Source organism: Oncorhynchus nerka, linkage group LG9a (assembly GCF_034236695.1).
Source record: "Oncorhynchus nerka isolate Pitt River linkage group LG9a, Oner_Uvic_2.0, whole genome shotgun sequence".
Classification (NCBI taxonomy): domain Eukaryota; kingdom Metazoa; phylum Chordata; class Actinopteri; order Salmoniformes; family Salmonidae; genus Oncorhynchus; species Oncorhynchus nerka.
The window spans coordinates 62,313,815-62,333,925 of NC_088404.1; the positions used below are offsets into that span (position 1 = coordinate 62,313,815).

Genomic DNA, 20,111 nt, shown 5'->3' on the forward strand with positions numbered 1-20,111 from the left:
CCGTAGTCTGGCTTTTTTATGGCAGTTTTGGAGCCGTGGCTTCTTCCTTGCTGAGCGGCCTTTCAGGTTATGTCGATTTAGGACTTTTGCACCTGTGTCCTCCAGCATCTTCACAAGGTCCTTTGCTGTTCTGGCATTGATTTGCACTTTTCGCACCACAGTACATTCATTTCTAGGAGACAGAATGCGTCTCCTTCCTGAGCGGTATGATGGCTACGTGGTCCCATGGTGTTTATACTTGTGTGCTATTGTTTGTACAGATGAACGTGGTACCTTCAAGCGTTTGGAAATTGCTCCCAAGGATGAACCAGACTTGTGGAGGTCTACAATTCTTTTTCAGAGATCTTGGCTGATTTCTTTTGATTTTCCCATGATGTCAAGAGGCACTGAGTTTGAATGTAGGCCTTGAAATACATCCACAGGTACACATCCGATTGACTCAAATGATGTCAATTACCCTATCAGAAGCTTCTAAAGCCATGACCGCATTTTTAAAGGCACAGTCAACTTAGTGTATGTAAACTTCTGTTCTGACCCACTGGAATTGGGAAATAATCTGTCTGTAAACAATTGTTGGAAAAATTACTTGTCATGCACAAAATAATGTCTTAACCGACTTGCCAAGACTTTAGTTTGTTTACAAGAAATTGTGGAGTGGTTGAAAAACATGTTTTAATGACTCCAAGCTAAGTGTATGTGAACTTCCGACTTCAACTGTACGTGTGTGGGTAGATAGAAATGATTTGTTGCCAGTTGGGGCGGTTCACACCTAGCTTGGCTATTACAGAATTCTTTAGTAAAGGTTGAATAGTCTATTGTTCAGCTAATAGCCCATCATTGAAACATTATTAGCAGAATTCACAGCCTGATCCGCTTGTGAAAAATAAATACTTTTTGCCCTTCCCACTTGTTAAAGTTTAGAATTGATAGTGTTTTTATCCACAATCGGCTCCGTCCCCAATTAATACATTTGTGCACAGTCAATTGCGTGCTGGACTTCTGGCTAGAATGTTGAGGGTTCGAAACCTGCTCCCTTCTTGTTTCATTACATTATTATGCCGGTCTCAGAGCAAATAGCCTGGATTGTTACTCCCATCTCGTTACTCTTCCACGCGTCATTCTCTTTTTGTGGGCGTGCTGGCAGGACATGGCAGCACCTTCGGTTCAGCATAGGAAGTTTATATGAAGGTCTTGTAATTCACAGGCAAATGGTAATATGCTCTAAACCGCTCTGGTGACAAACAAACTTTGCTGCCCTGTTTTCAATCATCCACATAGTCGGGAGAACCTCCTCAGATTAACCTCTCTGGGATATGTGGGACACTAGCGAACAGCCAGTGAAATTGCAGGGCGCCAAATTCAAACAGAAATCTCATAATTAAAATTCCTCAAACATACAAGTATTACACACCATTTTAAAGATGAACTTCTTGTTAATCCAGCCACAGTTTCTGATTTCTGAAAGGCTTTACGGCGAAAGCACACCTTACGATTATGTTAGGTCAGCGCCTAGTCACAGAAAACCATACAGCCATTTTCCAAAGAAGGAGAGGTGTCTAAAAGACAGAAATAGCGTTACAATTCATCTCTAACCTTTGATCTTCACCAGATGGCACTCCCAGGACTCCATGTTAGACAATAAATGTGTGTTTTGTTTGATAAAGTTAATCTTTATGTCCAAAAACCTCATTTGAAATTGGTGCGTTATGTTCAGAAATGCATTGTCTCAAACAAACATCAGGTGAAAGTGCAGAGAGCCACATCAAATTACAGAAATACTCATCATAAACATTGATCTAAGATACAAGTGTTATACATACGATTATAGATAAACTTCTCCTTAATGCAACCGCTGTGTCAGATTTCAATTTTCTTTTACGGTAAAAGCACACCATGCAATTATGTTAGGTCAGCGCCTAGCCACAGAAAAACATACAGCTGTTTTCCAACTGAGTAGAGATGTCACAAAACTCAGAAATAGCGTTATAAATATTCACTTACCTTTGATGATTTTCATCGGAATGCACTCCCAGAAATCCCAGTTCCTCAATAAATGTTTGTTTTGTTTGATAAAGTCCAACATTCATGTCCAAATACCTCCTTTTTGTTTGCGCGTTTAGTCCAGTAATCCAAATGCACAATGCGTGAGCATTAAGTCCAGAAAGTTGCATAACAGTTAGTAGAAACATGTCAAATGATGTATAGAATCTATCTTTATGATGTTTTTATCATAAATCTTCAATAATATTCCAACCGGACAATTCCTTTGTCTTTAGAAATTAAAGGAAACGCAGCTCGCTCTCACGGCCACTCGCGTGTTTTAGCTCATGGCATTCTGCCAGACACCTGGTTCAAACAGCTCTTATTCGCTCCCCTTTCATAGTGAAGCCTGAAACAAGGTTCTAAAGACTGTTGACATCTAGTGGAAGCCTTAGGAAGTGCAATCTGACCCCATTTACACTGTATATTGGATAGGCAAAGACTTGAAAACCTACAAACCTCAGATTTCCCACTTCCGTGTTGGATTTTTTTCTCAGGTTTTTGTCAGACCTATGAGTTCTGTTATACTCACAGACATCATTCAAACAGTCAAGAGTGTTTTCTATCCAAATCTACTAATTATATGCATATTCTAGCTTCTGGGCCTGAGTAGCAGTCAGTTTATTCTGGGCACCTTATTCATCCAAGCTACTCAATACTGCCCCCCAGTCCCAAAGAAGTTAATGCAGATGAAAGGAGTTAGATGCATAGGAAGTGTAGTTAAAAAAAAATCCTATATATATGAAATACAAATCAGCCTTTACTTAAATCATGTTTCTAGTCTATTGCATAGTTACAATGTGTAATGATTTGATGTCCCAGGAGGAGGAGTGGTGTAAAAACTGTTGAAGTGTATAATTATAATGCATACATGCAGACACGGCATCATTCAAAGAATGGAGTTTAATACACCTGGTATTGCATATGGCTGAAAAAAATCTTGCTCAAAACAATCGTTTGTCTCTACATTAACTAACATATTCCTCTCAATTGTGCATTTTTTGCTTGACTCGTTATGCCGTTATAATTACTTACATTTGCTTCCACCGTAACGTTTTTGTCAGACATCTTTGCTGAAAAAAAAGACACAAGTGACAGGTGGCATAATGTCAAATTTGTATTTGGAACCACTCACTATGATTGATTGGTCATATAAATACCTTGGGACCCAAATGCATAATGAGTGCTCTAACTCCCCCTGCGGTGGTCTGGAGCAATGAAGCCGTGACGCTGGGTACCTCTAAGTTCCGCGACGTAAGCTCACAACTTTTAAAGGAGGAACCACTGTCGGTCTTCTGAGATCTCTTTTGTTCAATGCTCACATCAGGCAATGCTTCTTGTGAATAGCAAACTCACATTTTGTGAGTTTTTTATAGAGCAGGGCAGCTCTAACCAACATCTCTAATCTCGTCTCATTGATTGGGCTCCATGTTGGCGCACTCCAATAAGCACACTGTGTTTGTCTATCGTTGTGACTTAAACGAAGATCCTATCAAATGTTCTAATCAATTTATCGAGAAATTTAGGTAATTCCAATAGGTTGACACATTGTTTCTTGCCACTGTATATTGTTTTATGGCACACGAGACTGTCTTATTTGCACCCATCTCAGTCAACTAATCCATTGCGGAGGCAGAGGCTAATCCATTGCGGAGGACGCGGGGATGACACATTCCAAGAAGGGTTGTGGCTGCAGAATGCGTGCTCTTCCGTCAGTTTGTGCACATACAGTACTAGTCAAAAGATTGGACACACCTACTCATTCAAGGGTTTTTCTTTATTTTAACTCTTTGCTCAATTGTAAAATAATAGTGAAGACATCAAATCTATGAAATAGCACATGGAATCATGTAGTAACCAAAAAAGTGTTAAACAAATCAAAATATATTTGAGATTCTTCAAAGTAGCCACCTTTTGCCTTGATGACAGCTTTGCACACTCTTGGCATTCTCTCAACCAGCTTAACCTGGAATGCTTTTCCAACAGTTTAAGTTCTGGAAGGAGTTCCCACATATGCTGAACACTTGTTGGCTGCTTTTCCTTCACTCTGTGGTCCAACTCATCCCAAATCATCTCAATTGGGTTGAGGTTGGGTGATTGTGGCCAGGTCTTCTGATGCAGAACTCCATCACTCTCCTTCTTGTTCAAATAGCCCTTACACAGCCTGGAGGTGTGTTGGGTCATTGTCCTGTTGAAAAACAAATTATTGTCCCACTAAGCGCAAATCAGATGGGATGGCACATCGCTGCAGAATGCTGTGGTAGCCATGCTGGTTAAGTGTGCCTTGAATTCTAAATAAATGTCACCAGCAAAGCCCCACCACACCATCACACCTCCTCCTCCATGCTGCACAGTGGGAAATACACATGCTTAAATCATCCGTTCACCTATTCTGTCTCTCAGAAAGGCTGCGGTTGAGACCAAAAATCTCAAATTTGCACTCGGACTAAAGGACCAATTTCCACCGGTCAATTGTCCATTGATCGTGTTTTTTTTGGCCCAAGCAAGTCTCTTTTAATTTGTGTCCTTTAGTAGTGGTTTCTTTGCAGCTCTTAACCAATCATGCTATTTTGTTTGTGTTTTTGCGTTGTTCGTAACTTGTTTTGTACATAATGTTGCTGAAAAAAGCTTCTGGACATCAGGACTGGGATTACACACCTCAAATTGGACAAGGAGTTCTTCAATAAGTGGGACACGAGGGATATACTATGGACACCCGACCAGGCCCAGATCCCCGCGATTTGCTGGAAAAGGAAACAGGTTTTGCGGAAAGAGATCAGGATGCCTTGTGAGGATCAGGCTAAAAAGTAAATGGGATGAACATGTATATCCTACCTACGGGACATTAACTGTAATATCTTATATTTCACCGAGTCGTGGCTGAACGACAACATTAAGAACATACAGCTGGCGTGTTATACACTCTATTGGCAGGACAGAACAGCAGCTTCTGGTAAGACACAGGGCGGGGGCCTATGCATATTTGTAAACAATAGCTGGTGCACGATATCTAAGGAAGTCTCAGGGTTTTGCTCGCCTGGGGTAGTGTGGTCTACAGCTTATCATGAGATACTCTATCTACCTAGAGAGTTTTCATCTGTATTTTTTGTTGCTGTCTACATTCCACCACAGACTGAGGCTGCACTAAAACCGCACTCAATAAGCTGTATTCCGACAACTTAACAGGAAAACACTCATCCAGAGGTGGTGCTCCTAGTGGCCGGGGACTTTAATGCAGGTAAACTTAAATCAGTTTTACCTAATTTCTATCATCATGTTTTAAATGTGCAACCAGAGGGGAAAAAAATTCTAGACCACTTTTACTCCACACACGCATTCAAAGCTCTTCCTTGCCCTCCATTTGGCAAATCTGACCATTACTCTATCCTCCTGATTCCTGCTTACAAGCAAAAATTAAAGCAGGAATCACCAGTGACTCGGCCTATAAAAATAAAATAAAAAGTGGTCAGATGAAGCAGATGCTAAACTACAGGACTGTTTTGCTAGTACAGACCGGAATATGTTCCGAGATTCTTCCGATGGCGTTGAGTACACCACATCAGTCAATGGCTTTATCAATATGTTAATCGAGGACGTCGTCCCCACAGTGACTGTATGTACATACCCCAACCAGAAGCCATGGAGTATAGACAACATTCGCACTGAGCTGAAAGCTAGAGCTGCCGCTTTCAAGGAACGTGACTCTAACCCGGAAGCTTATAAGAAATCCTGCTATGCCCTCCGACGAACCATCAAACAGGCTAAGCATCAATACAGGACTAAGATCGAATCTTACTACGCCGGCTCCGACGCTTGTCGGATGTGGCAGAGCTTGCAAACTATTACAGACCCTGCCACATACTTCTCGTGTGAGCCGTTGAATTCCGACATTTGGTATGTTTGATTGCCTTCGCTTTCAGTTTTGTGCGAATTGCCGCTGTCTATCCACGGCTTCTGGTTAGAGCAGGTTTTAATAGTCACAGTGGGTACAACATCCCCAATACACTTCCTTATAAACTCACTCGCCGACCCAGCATATGAATCAATATTCTTCTCTGAGGCTCACAGTGAGGTGAGTTTGAAAAGCACAGTACTTTGTTGATAAGTGTTTGATGTGATTTTCGATTTCATTTGCATTGATGTCAGAGTTGTTAGAAGGACAATAGAGTTCTGAGTACCAGAGTTGGGTACTACCAATGCATGTCCAGAGTGCATAAAGGGAGATTACCGTGACTCACCGATCAAGTGGAATTTTACTGCGGTCATGACTCATGGCTGCCAGTGTTGTATTAATACGGTCACCGCAACAGCCCACTCCCCCCAAGGGCTACTGTATACACATTATACACAAAAGTATAATTTGTGTTTTGTTTCTTCATTCTGAGACATTTCATTTTGTGTGCAAATGTCATTTCCATAATCCAGGAATTGCCCCTAAAACAGGCCTTTGAATGTCTGGCTGCTTGGCTGTTTTTGTCTCCGCACTTGGTCTGCTGAAATGTTTACTTCCTGTAAGGCCTCGTCCAGGGGAACATGAAATTCTGGGTAGCCTTGCAGAAGAGAGAAACTTCCTGCCCCACTTGTCACACATCTTCAGTAGACTGTAATGATATACCAACAGAAGGTTTTGGCCCCCATGATTCAATTGTAGTGGATAGGAGGTAGGGCTGTGACAGTCATGGAATTTTGGATGACCGTAATTGACAGCCAAATGATCGGTCACTGCACATTTTCTCCTCTGCTCCCGACTGCATGTGCTGCAATAGAAGGGCGTCCCTATTCAAGTAAATTATGGCGTAATGGGTGGACTGGCGGCCGGAAGTAAGCGTACCCATCAATATTTCTTGATTCAACTGACATTACAAAAAATACATTCCATTGCATGAACCACATCGGTTAACATTTTAATAATCATTCTACATTACTATGGAATAGATTGCGTCATAATACCAGGCAGCCATTGAGAGTGTACACGAGTTACCCAGTCAAATACCCAGGGTTAGAGGTTCTAAGCCCCTTCTATTCATTCTATTTATAGGTGTCTTGCTGCTGCAGGGAGGGGGTGTTGCCTAGACAACCAAAGACTCGTTTGCGACAAAACCTTGCTTGTTTCAGCAAAGAGCAACAAAGTTTTATCACGCTAAGAGCCCATGCTTTTTTGCGGTTATGACGGTTATTTTATTTTCATGACGGTCTTCATCCATAACCGTTGGTGAGTAGGCCAAAAGCAGTCTGAACAGTCTGATTAAAGATTTGATAAATTTACTTTAAAGATATAATGCTAGGGGCATTAATCATAGTTTCAAACCATTGCATCTTGGTATAGGCCTAGACTGGTTTTATTTACACATACAAATACATATGCTGAGAAACATTTTGTTTGATGAGCTGCTCAACAAATGTCATATTGGCTAACATTCCGTCACAGGACATTTGTATTCCAGAGTTAGAGTCTGCGGTCACCAACAGGAAATTATGTAATTCGGCCCCCTGCCCTGTAGAAAGACGAGCTTCCTTAATGTCATCATTGTTTTGGCCGCAGTTCAGAATATCACTCCATCTCTCTCTCTCTCTCTCTCTCTCTTTTACCCATGTCTTTCACTCTTACTCTGCACTGGGCAATTCCAGCATTATGGACATGGCATTTGCACACAAAATCACAACTTTCATGACAAACCAAATATGAAATAAACTTTTGAAGTGTCTATAGTACACCTTGGGGGAGGTGTATAACCCCAAACAGTAGACTTGTAAATAATGACATGTTGGAGAAATAAAGCAAATAAAACCTCTTGAGCTGACAGGTGTTTTAAACTGTTTTGTAAGAAGGCAATATTTTGAATAATGTATGGTTGGCTTTCACCTGGAATTGTTTCTCTGAGAAAAAAACAATACTTTTCAACCCATATGATCTATTAAATAAATAAAGGTATAATTAACCTAATACAAATATCATGATATCATAGCCTTTTCATACTTTGTTTTTATATACATTACCAGTCAAAAGTTTTAGAACACCTACTCATTCAAGGGTTTTTCTTTATTTTTTACTATTTTCTATGTTGTAGAATAAAGACAAACTGAAATAACAAATATGGAATCAAGTAGTTACCAAAAAAGTGTTTAAAAAATCTAAATATATTTGAGATTTTTGGTTCGAACCGCCTTCTCTTTGTGAGATGTGGTGTGGGTGAACGGATGATCTCCGCATGTGTATTTCCCACCGTAAAGCATAGAGGAGGAGGTGTTATGATGTGGGGGTGCTTTGCTGGCGGCACTGTCTGTGATTTATTTAGATTTCAAGGCACACTTAACCAGCATGGCAACCACAGCATTCTGCAGCAATACACCATCCCATCTGGTTTGGGCTTAGTCCCACGATCATTTGTTTTTCAACAGGACCATGACCAACACACACCTTGCAGGCTGTGTAAGGGCTATTTGACCAAGAAGGAGATTGATGGAGTGCTGTATCAGATGACCTGGCCTCCACAATCACCCGAACTCAACCCAATTGAGATGGTTTGGGATGAGTCGGACGGCAGAGTGAAAGAAAAGCAGCCAACAAGTGCTCAGCATATCTGGGAACTCCTTCAAGACTGTTGGAAAAGCATTCCAGGAGAAGCTGGTTGAGAGAATGCCAAGAGTGTGCAAAGCTGTCATCAAGGCAAAGGGTGGGCATTTGAAGACTCTCAAATTTAACATATATTTTGATTTGTTTAACAATTTTTTTTGGTTACTACATGATTCAATATGTGTTTATAGTTTTGATGTCTTCAGTATAAGTCTACAATGTAGAAAATAGTTTTAAAAACTAAAGAAACCATTGAATGAGTAGGTGTTCTAAAACTTTTGACCGGTAATGTATAGTTAGAATCAATTTTAGGACCATCTACCTACATTTTTTCCACCTGTCATGACATTAGTGAGTCAAAATGTGACAAAATTGTGAATGTCTAAATCAACTTTAAAACGGCGTGTGTAGGTTGCAAACTTCATCATACTGCTGTGATAAATGTGACTCCCCAGTGGCACAAGGCAATGCATCTCAGTGTTAGAGGCGTCACTACAGACCCTGGTTTGATTCCAGGCTGTATCATAACCGGCCGTGATTGGGAGTCCCATAGGGCAGCGCACATTTGGCCCAGCGTCCGTCCGGGTTAGGGTTTGGCCAGGGTAGGCCGTCATTGTAAATAAGAATTTGTTCTTAACGGGCTTGCCTAGTTAAATAAAAAAAAGATATACAGTTGAAGTCGTAAATTTACATACACCTTAGCCAAATACATTTAAACTCAGTTTTTCACAATTCTTGACATTTAATCAGAGTAAAAATTCCCTGTCTTAGGTCAGTTAGGATCACCACTTTTATTTTAACAATGTGAAAAGTCAGAATAATAGTAGTGATTTATTTCAGCTTTAATTTCTTTCATCACATTCAGACATACACTATATTAGTATTTGGTAGCATTGCCTTTAAATTGTTTAACTTGGGTTAAATGTTTCGGGTAGCCATCCACAAGCTTCCCACAATAAGTGGGGTTAATTTTGTCCCATTCCTCCTGACAAAGCTGGTGTATTTGAGTCAGGTTTGTTGGCCTCCTTGCTCGCACACACCTTTTCAGTTCTGCCCAAAAATGTTCTATAGGATTGAAGTCAGTGCGTTGTGATGGCCACTCCAATACCTTAACTTTGTTGTCCTTAAGCCATTTTCCCACAACTTTGGAAGTATGCTTGGGGGTCATTGTCCATTTGGAAGACCCATTTGCGACCAGGCTATTGAGATGTTGCTTCAATATATCCACATAATTTTCCGTTCTCATGATGCCATCTATTTTGTGAAGTACACAAGTCCCTCCTGCAGCAAAGCACCCCCCACAACATGATGCTGCCACCCCCGTGCTTCACGGTTGGGATGCTGTGCTTCGGATTGCAAGCCTCCCTCCAAACATAACGATGATAATTATTCCCAAACAGTTCTATTTTTGTTTCGTCAGACCAGAGGTAATTTTTCCATAATACCATCTTTGTCTCCATGTGCAGTTGCAACCCGTAGTCTGGCTTTTTTATGGCGGTTTTGGAGCAGTGGCTTCTTCCTTGCTGAGCGGCCTTTCAGGTTATGTTGATATCGGACTCGTTTTACTGTGGATATAGATACTTTTGTACCTGTTTCCTCCAGCATCTTCGCAAGGTCCTTTGCTGTTGTTCTGGGATGGATTTGCACTTCTCGCAAAGTACATTCATCTCTAGGAGACAGAACGCATCTCCTTCTTGAGCGGTATGACGGCTGCGTGGTCCCATGGTGTTTATACTTGCGTACTATTGTTTGTCAGATGAACGTGTGGTATCTTCAGGCGTTTAGAAATTGCTCCCAAGGATGAGCCAGACTTGTGGAGATCTACAATTTTTTTGAGGTCTTGGCTGATTTCTTTTGATTTTCCCATGATGTCAAGTAAAGAGGCACTGAGTTTGAAGGTAGGCCTTGAAATACATCCACAGGTACACCAATTTGTAAGTCGCTCTGGATAAGAGCGTCTGCTAAATGTAAATGTACATCTCCAATAGGCTAATTAACATCATTTGAGCCAATCAGAAGCTTCTACAGCCATGTCATTTTCAAAGCTTTTTAAAGGCACAATCAACTTTGTGTATGTAAACTTCTGACCCACTGGAATTGTGATACAGTGAAATAATCTCTCTAAACAGGTGTTGGAAAAATTACTCGTCATGCACAAGTTAATGTCCTAACCAACTTGCAAAAACTAGAGTTTGTTAACAAGACATTTGTGGAGTGGTTGAAAAACAAATTTTAATGACTCAAACATAAGTGTATGTAAACTTCCAAATTCAACTGTATATATATTAAGAAACTCCTGCTTGATAGGAATCCAGTGACGTCTGTGTAATGAGCAAGTTGAACAAGAGAGCAGCTTTTCTAAGGACTCCCCTTGACTTGGCAATCTGCTGATGAAATGGATTGTAACGACCCAGCCGACCACTGGATGGAGACAGATTCACGGTTATTCGACAGAGAAGCCTGAGTTTTTTTTGTATTTTTTTTGTATGCTGACATAACATGTTGGAAAATGAATAAGGCATATAAAACATAAGTAATTACCAGTAAATCTAGTGCCCGAATGTTGGCACTGTAATCTTAAGTGGTTTTTAAGAAGCATTGTGGAAGATACATGAAATGAACAAGCTTGTAAGTCTTAGGTCAAAACATGATTGACATTTCGAAAGAAAGGCTTGGCTGAACACATTGTAATTTTTATTTTCTATTGCTTTAGAGAGGAAAAACAACAGTTATGGATGTTAGTCTGAAATAGAAATTCAAATCTTAAAGGTTTCTTGATCAATATGTATATAACACATTTGTTGTCATTTGGAATGTTTTTAAAATGTCAGCAGAAGGCGTAGTACCACAGGCTTGCATAATTGCAGGTAGCCTGCATTTCAGAAGAAGAAATCACAGAACAAGCACACAATGTATTGAATGCACAATATATAATACCTCAATATCCATCACATCCACAACCGTTATGGAAGTTACAGGTATAATAACGCTGAAAAAGTATACTGACTAAGAGAAACATTTCTAGACCATATAAAACCTTTACAGTTACAGAAATGTCAACGAAAACAACAACATTATGGATGTTACATTGCCTGTCCTAACCATGTAACCCCCCCCACATCTTTAACCTCTTGCTTCTACTCGGGACGCTTGCGTCTCAACTAGAGCTCTGGAAATGCAAATGCGCTACGCTAAATGCTAATAGTATTAGTTAAAACTAAAGGTTCATTAACCTGTTGCTCCTACCCTCTACTTTTTTGAACATTTTGTTAAAAATCGCGCAACATTTCAGCGCCCTGCTACTCATGCCAGGAATATAGTACGTTCATATGGTTAGAATGTGTGGATAGGAAACCCTCGGACGTTTTTAAAACTGGTTAAATCACGACTGTGGCTATAACATAACGTGCGTTACATCGGAAAGCGCAGGAAAACCTGATCACAGAAAATGGAAATAAATATCCTTGCGCCACTTCCAGCAATTGTTAACAGTGAGCCGAATTAGATAAGACCGAGCATTCAACTCCCACAGCATCCCCATGTTGTCTAGAGTCTTGTGAATTGAATCATCTTTGATTCTTGGTTGAACCGAAACAGGGGCACCACTTACCTCCGGTCTCCGCCCAGATCATTCCGGAAGAGCTCTCTCGTGAAATTTTTTCCAAGACGACAGCTAATGATTTTTACATCACCTAAGGATGATTTTTATCCCTTATTAACGTTTACTAATACCTAAAGTAGCATTACAAACGTATTTCGAAGTGTTTTGTGAAAGTTTATCGTCTACTTTTTGAATTAAAAAAAATGACGTTACGTTGTGAAATCGCTGTTTTTTTCGTTTATCACACAGTCTACATATAACGATATCTTGGCTTTATATGGCCCGATTTAATCGAAATAAAGACCCAATAGTGTTTATGGGACATCTAGGAGTGCCAACAAAGAAGATGGTGAAAGGTAATGACTGTTTTCTATTTTATTGTGCGGTTTGTGTAACGCCGAAATGCTAATTATTTTGTTTACGTCCCCTGCTGTGCTTTTGTGTTGTAGTGTATTGGTGCATGCTATCAGATAATAGCTTCTCATGCTGTCGCCGAAAAGCATTTTAAAAATCTGACTTGTTGCCTGGATTCACAACGAGTGTAGCTTTCATTTGATACCCTGCATGTGTATTTTAATGAACTTTTGAGTTTTAACTAATACTATTAGCATTTAGCGTAGCGCATTTGCTTTTCCAGAGCTCTAGTTGTCCCAAGTAGAAGCAAGAGGTTAAAATACACATGCAGGGTATTGAATTAAAGCTACACTCGTTGTGAATCCAGGCAACAAGTCAGATTTTGAAAATGCTTTTCGGCGAAAGCATGAGAAGCTATTATCTGATAGCATGTAACAATACACTACAACACAAAAGACCCGCAGGGGATGTAAACAAAATAATTAGCATATTCGGCGCTACACAAACCGCACAATAAAATAGAAAACATTCATTACCTTTCACCATCTTCTTTGTTGGCACTCCTAGATGTCCCATAAACACTATTGGGTCTTTTTTTCGATTAAATCGGTCCATATATAGCCTAGATATCGTTACATTTACATTTAAGTCATTTAGCAGACGCTCTTATCCAGAGCGACTTACAAATTGGTGCGTTCACCTTAAGACATCCAGTGGAACAGCCACTTTACAATAGTGCATCTAAATCTTTCAAGGGGGGTGAGAAGGATTACTTTATCCTATCCTAGGTATTCCTGAAAGAGGTGGGGTTTCAGGTGTCTCCGGAAGGTGGTGATTGACTCCGCTGTCCTGGCGTCGTGAGGGAGTTTGTTCCACCATTGGGGGGCCAGAGCAGCGAACAGTTTTGACTGGGCTGCGCGGGAACTGTACTTCCTCAGTGGTAGGGAGGCGAGCAGGCCAGAGGTGGATGAACGCAGTGCCCTTGTTTGGGTGTAGGGCCTGATCAGAGCCTGGAGGTACTGAGGTGCCGTTCCCCTCACAGCTCCGTAGGCAAGCACCATGGTCTTGTAGCGGATGCGAGCTTCAACTGGAAGCCAGTGGAGAGAGCGGAGGAGCGGGGTGACGTGAGAGAACTTGGGAAGGTTGAACACCAGACGGGCTGCGGCGTTCTGGATGAGTTGTAGGGGTTTAATGGCACAGGCAGGGAGCCCAGCCAACAGCGAGTTGCAGTAATCCAGACGGGAGATGACAAGTGCCTGGATTAGGACCTGCGCTGCTTCCTGTGTGAGGCAGGGTCGTACTCTGCGGATGTTGTAGAGCATGAACCTACAAGAACGGGCCACCGCCTGGTTAAATCACTGCTGTGGCTTTACCAGAACGGCATTTACATCGAAAAGCACAGGAAAAACTGATCACTGAAAATGGGAAAATATATCCATGCGCTACTTGAACCCATTGATAAAGGTGAACCACAATTAATTGACTGAGGTTGCAGTACCTACAGCTTCCACACGGTGTCTAGAGTCTTGTCATTTCCCTTTGAGTTTTTTCTTGGTCAAACACATACAGGGCACCGTATCTCCTCAGGTCTAGGACCGGATATTTTCGTTGAGTTTCTAGCCGGACATTTTTCCAGACGGACAGCTAATGATCTTTACATCGCCTCCTGATGAATTTTATCGCTTATTAGCGTTTACTAATACCTAAAGTTGCATTACAAACATATTTCGAAGTGTTTTGTGAAAGTTTATCGTCGACTTTTTGAATTTTAAAAAATGACGTTACGTTTTGAAACAATGTTTTTTTCGTTTATCACACAGTCTACATATAACGATATCTAGGCTTTATATGGACCGATTTAATCGAAATAAAGACCCAAATAGTGTTTATGGGACATCTAGGAGTGCCAACAAAGAAGATGGTGAAAGGTAATGAATGTTTTCTATTTTATTGTGCGGTTTGTGTAACGCCGAAATGCTAATTATTTTGTTTACGTCCCCTGTGGGTCTTTTGGGGTGTTACATGCTATCAGATAATAGCTTCTCATGCTTTCGCCGAAAAGCATTTTAAAAATCTGACTCGTTGCCTGGATTCACAACGAGTGTAGCTTTAATTCGATACCCTGCATGTGTATTTTAATGAACTTTTGAGTTTTAACTAATACTATTAGCATTTAGCGTAGCGCATTTGCATTTCCAGAGCTCTAGTTGGGACGCAAGCGTCCCGAGTAGAAGCAAGAGGTTAATGAATAGGTGTCCAAACTTTTGACTGGTACTGTAGATCTTAAGGATACTTTGGAACATGCTTTAATTTGAAAATTACTAACTTTATTTGTGCATCGTCAGGTTTAATTTTACACAATCACCTATATACTAAGGCTACTATAAATATTTACTGTCTCCCTACCTATTTTGTGTAATGTGACTACTACACATGCCACTGATTTGAATAGGCCTTTTGCTCTCACTCTACATCAAAATATCTCCTCTTTTTCACTTTCCCATTCACCCTTTCTTTTTCTCACCTCTCTCGCCCTCGCAATCTCTCAAATGTTCTGTTTTATTAGTGCTTGATTTGATCCTCTTCTGCTTATTCACTTGTTCTTCCCGGTTAGTCTGTCTTCTGTTTCATACTCTGCTGATCATGGCTAGTCACCACTTGAAAAGAAACCCCTAGTAAAGCAAGGCGCTTTGAATTGATCATAAGCCATCATGCTTTGATTCAACCGACAAAGAGGGTGGAACTCAACTGTTGCGTGCGATTCACAGACAAAATAAGGACAGTTGGACTTAATTTGACCTGGCTGCTCAGTGGCCGTGCTGACTACATGCAAACACACATGCAAGAACGAGCCCACAGAGCAGTGCACTTTGTGACCGGAGATCCTGTTCAGTAGGGGACACTCACTTCATTTTTTCTCCCCCACTAGCCTCACGTAAATACTAGTCCAAGTCACCAACAACACCATCATCCCTTGTATTGAAGGAGTGGTGGCGGTGTTTCCTTCTCTTCCTGACCAAACACAATATTATCAGCAGTCTGAGGGTCATAACACAGGAAACCGACTGGAAATCTTAAGAGCAGCCTTTTAAAGGCCCAGTGCAGTCAAAAACCTGATTTACCTGTGTTTTAATGTATGTACTGAACAAAAATCAAAACGCAACATCCAACCATTTCAACGATTTGACGGAGTTACTTCATTTAATAAATGTGTCAATTGAAATGAATTCATTAGGCCCTAATCTATGGATATCACATAATTGGGCAAGGCCACCCACTGGGAAGCAGTCAACCTAGCCAATAAGAATATTTTTTCCCCCACAAAAGGGCTTTATTACAGACCGAAATACTCCTCAGTTTCATCAGCTGTCCGTGGCTGGTCTGACGATCCCGATATACTGGCTAATTCTCTAAAATGACATTGAAGGTGGCTTATGGTAGATAATTTAACATTCAATTCTCTGTCAACAGCGATGTCGGACATTCCTGAAGTCAGCATGCCAATTGAACGCTCCCTCAAAACTTGAGACATCTGTGGCATGGTGTTGTGACACAACTGCAGATTTGAGTGGCCTTTTATTGTCCCCAGTACAAGGTGCACCTGTGTAATAGGCATACTGTTTAGTCAGCTTCTGTCAGGTGGATGGATTTTCTTGGCAAAGGAGACATGCTCACTAATAGGGATGTAAACAAATTTGAGAAGTTTTTTGTGCATATGGAATATTTCTTGGATCTTTATTGCAGCTCATGAAACATGGGACCAACACTACATGTTGTGTTCATATTTTTGTTCAGTATATATTTCCAAACTGAGGTTGCAATGATACTGTGAAAATGATGATAATGCCCTTTCAGTGTAAGCTGTTTGAAAAGACTGCCTGAAATTTCAGTCTATTTTCGTGGGATGGAGTTTTGGCCTCCCTGGTGACATTACCAGGTGATATAAGTTAACCTCTTCCCTCTACCCTCTACTTTTTTGAACATTCTGTTAAAAATCGCGCAACATTTCAGCGCCCTGCTACTCATGCCAGGAATATAGTATATGCATTTGCTTAGTCTGTGTGGATAGAAAACACTCAGACGTTTATAAAACTGGTTAAATCACTGCTGTGGCTTTACCAGAACGGCATTTACATCGAAAAGCACAGGAAAAACGGATCACTGAAAATGGAAAAATATATTGCTGCGCGACTTGAACCCATTGATAAAGGTGAACCACAATTAATTGACTGAGGTTGCAGTACCTACAGCTTCCACACGGTGTCTAGAGTCTTGTCATTTGCCTACGAGTTTTTTCTTGGTCAAACACATGCAAGGCACCGTATTTCTTCAGGTCTAGGACTGGATATTTTGGTTGAGTTTCTAGCCGGTCATTTTTCCAGACGGACAGCTAATGATTTTTACATCGCCTCCTGATGAATTTTATCGCTTATTAACGTTTACTAATACCTAAAGTTGCATTACAAAAGTATTTCGAAATGTTTTGTGAAAGTTTTTATCGTCGACTTTTTGAATTTTAAAAAATTACGTTACGTTTTGAAACAATGTTTTTTTCGTTTATCACACAGTCTACATATAACGATATCTAGGCTTTATATGGACCGATTTAATCGAAATAAAGACCCAATAGTGTTTATGGGACATCTAGGAGTGCCAACAAAGAAGATGGTGAAAGGTAATGAATGTTTTCTATTTTATTGTGCGGTTTGTGTAACGCCGAAATGCTAATTATTTTGTTTACGTCCCCTGCGGGTCTTTTGTGTTGTAGTGTATTGTTTCATGCTATCAGATAATAGCTTCTCATGCTTTCGCCGAAAAGCATTTTAAAAATCTGACTTGTTGCCTGGATTCACAACGAGTGTAGCTTTAATTCGATACCCTGCATGTGTATTTTAATGAACGTTTGAGTTTTAACTAATACTATTAGCATTTAGCGTAGTGCATTTGCATTTCCAGAGCTCTAGTTGGGACGCAAGCGTCCCGAGTAGAAGCAAGAGGTTAATAAATCAATAACAAATAGTTTCAAATATTTCTGCCAATAACAGCTAGTTTTAAGGTTACATATCCCTCCCATTAGGCACTCAGACCACTCCCAGGCAGTCCTAGTGAACATCTTGCTTGTGAAATTGCTCCCTGCTAAGAAGCTCTTTTTTGTTTATTTTTGACCATTTTAATAATAAAACAATTGTCACCCTGAAATTATTTGATATTGAGATAATGGCTGCATTGAGCCTTTACAACCTAGCCACCTCAAGATGATAAAAACAGCTCAGACCGAGAAAGGTTCTAGAGCTTAGATAAGAATATGGCTGGGTCGTGAACATTAGGCACCAAACAGAAGAAAACAGACCATAATAGTTTGGGACCTACCTAGACTTGTCCAATAAGAAATGCACATTTTTGCTTTCTGTTGCAAAACATTTTTTAAAGTTTTCAGTTATTTTGTCCGAATGAACACGAGCTTAGATAAGAAATTGGCTGTGTCACTTTATGTGCTTTGGGACTTGGTTATTCACTTGTCTTCATGATTTCCAGCCTAACTCTCGTCATTGCAAACTGTTGAGATTGATGGCCAGGGGCTGTATGTAAGCGAACAAGCGTGTCAGATTTTAGAACCAGTTTTGCCTTTTAGATTACAATGAACAAGATTACATTGACAGCAGGGTCCTGATCCTAAATCAGCACTCCTACTCTGTGACACTTGATATTGCTCCAGATAAGGAGAAGAGACTTCACTATTATCAATCGTTTTTGTGTAGGCTAATCATAACCTAGGCTGTCGGAGCCTAGCTCATTTGTTAGAGCTGTGATTGTCATGTCATTTTAGATGATGGTTATTGGTGAGCCAAATGACTGCGGTCACCATTATAGCAAAATATATACAAATGTTTTAAAGACAGTTTCTCCTCCTGATTTATTGCTGCCATAGAATATTCATTATAGTTATACATGCTGCTGCGGGGAAGGGGAGCATTGCCTGTAGGCAAATGAAGACTCGTTTGCTACAACAAGAGGCAACAAAGTTTCATCACGTTAAGAGTCCATGTTACCACAGAAATGGACTAAACTACACGAATACCTGACCGTCCAGTCTTCAGTCAGCTTTTCATTCCTAACAAAAAAATCATCACAACTTGAAAATGTGGTGTTCTTGCTAGCTGTTAATGTATTTATGGTTGTGATATAGTAGTGGGATTGACTGGTTATAGTTTGAAAAAGTAGATAGATTGAATGATTGATTGGATAAGCCTGAACATGAGAAAGTTGGTTCGGTGTCTCTTGCTTGAACAGTTCAAGAGTTACTGTTGGAGGGTTATTTTATGCATATGTCTATAGTTAAGAGTTCGATTTTAAATAATTTGAAGTTAGAATACCCTGAATGTTTTGAAGTTGGCCTTGGAAGCAGTACCATTCACAAAAGCTACCTCTGTATTCCTATGGTCCTCATTTAACCCATGTTAATTTATGCAAATGGTTACTGCTAGCTAGCATGAGGACGAAAGTAGCAGATTTCCAGGAAAACGAGCAGTATTTCAATCTTCTCAATGGAGCAGTGTGTATTACGGTCAAATTTGAAGTGCAGTGGCATATACCATCCCTGTATTACGTTTTCCGACCCATATCTCTCGCCGGCTCAACGGTGTGGAACCAAAGAGACTTTGATAAGGGCTTCACATAATGTGCTATTCTATTGTTACTAACAACACGTTGTGGGAAACATCTTTCCCTAAACAGGCCAAAGTTATTTTGACCACTGTCTGCTCTCACTGTGCTATGCAGACCTTGTACATAATCAGATCAGGTAAAGACTGGAGATAATGTAGACCGACTATTGTTTCTTTCTTTCTTGTGTCTTTGTGGCACGAAGCAAGGCTAGTAGTAAAAGTTATTGATATTGCTAACTGTTGTGCATAGGAATGTTGCCTACAGTTTGGGTTTTGTCCTGTCATCACATGCAACTGCTAGCCAGTATACTAAATGCCTGCTCCAGATCACTTCTCCAGACCTAGCCTAGTTGATGTGTGAACTTAAGCTATGAGTACTGGATTTGCATGTGGTGGATTTGCTATTTGCTGGTACTAATTTTAAACTGAACATCGTAGGATAGTAGGCAGTGAGAAATACCAAAAATAACAGGTGGTCTCGTTAGTACATAGTTGTGAACTAGGCCCTATATGGATTGTTACTTTGCTTGCTCATAGGATGTGCCACATGCCGCTATCTTGTACTTTCTTTTGGCAATTAGGTGTCTACGAGTATTTAGGGTAGTGAGTGATGATGATGATATAGCCTGTAGACGACCTTGATCGAGCAGTTGATTGATTGGTTGCTCTGATCCATGACCTTTGAACCTCTTACTATGCTAATGTTTGGTAGGGTAGTGTCAATACCAGTATTGCGATACTTCTTAGTATCGTGGCAAGGAAACAAAACATTAAATGGATTTAACTTCTTTAGGAAAACAGCCCTAATGTTGTAAACAAACATCGTTGTCATCCTGTCCCATGTGTTTATTTTCCAAGCTATAGGATACAACAGGTT

At 40.4% G+C, this 20,111-nt stretch overlaps 1 protein-coding gene across 3 annotated transcripts in view; it reads left to right on the top strand.

Moving 5' to 3' along the window:
• The window catches only part of si:dkeyp-19e1.3 (USP6 N-terminal-like protein), a 90,120-nt gene that overhangs the window by 16,484 nt on the left and 53,525 nt on the right, over nt 1–20,111 (top strand). The window lies entirely within an intron of this gene.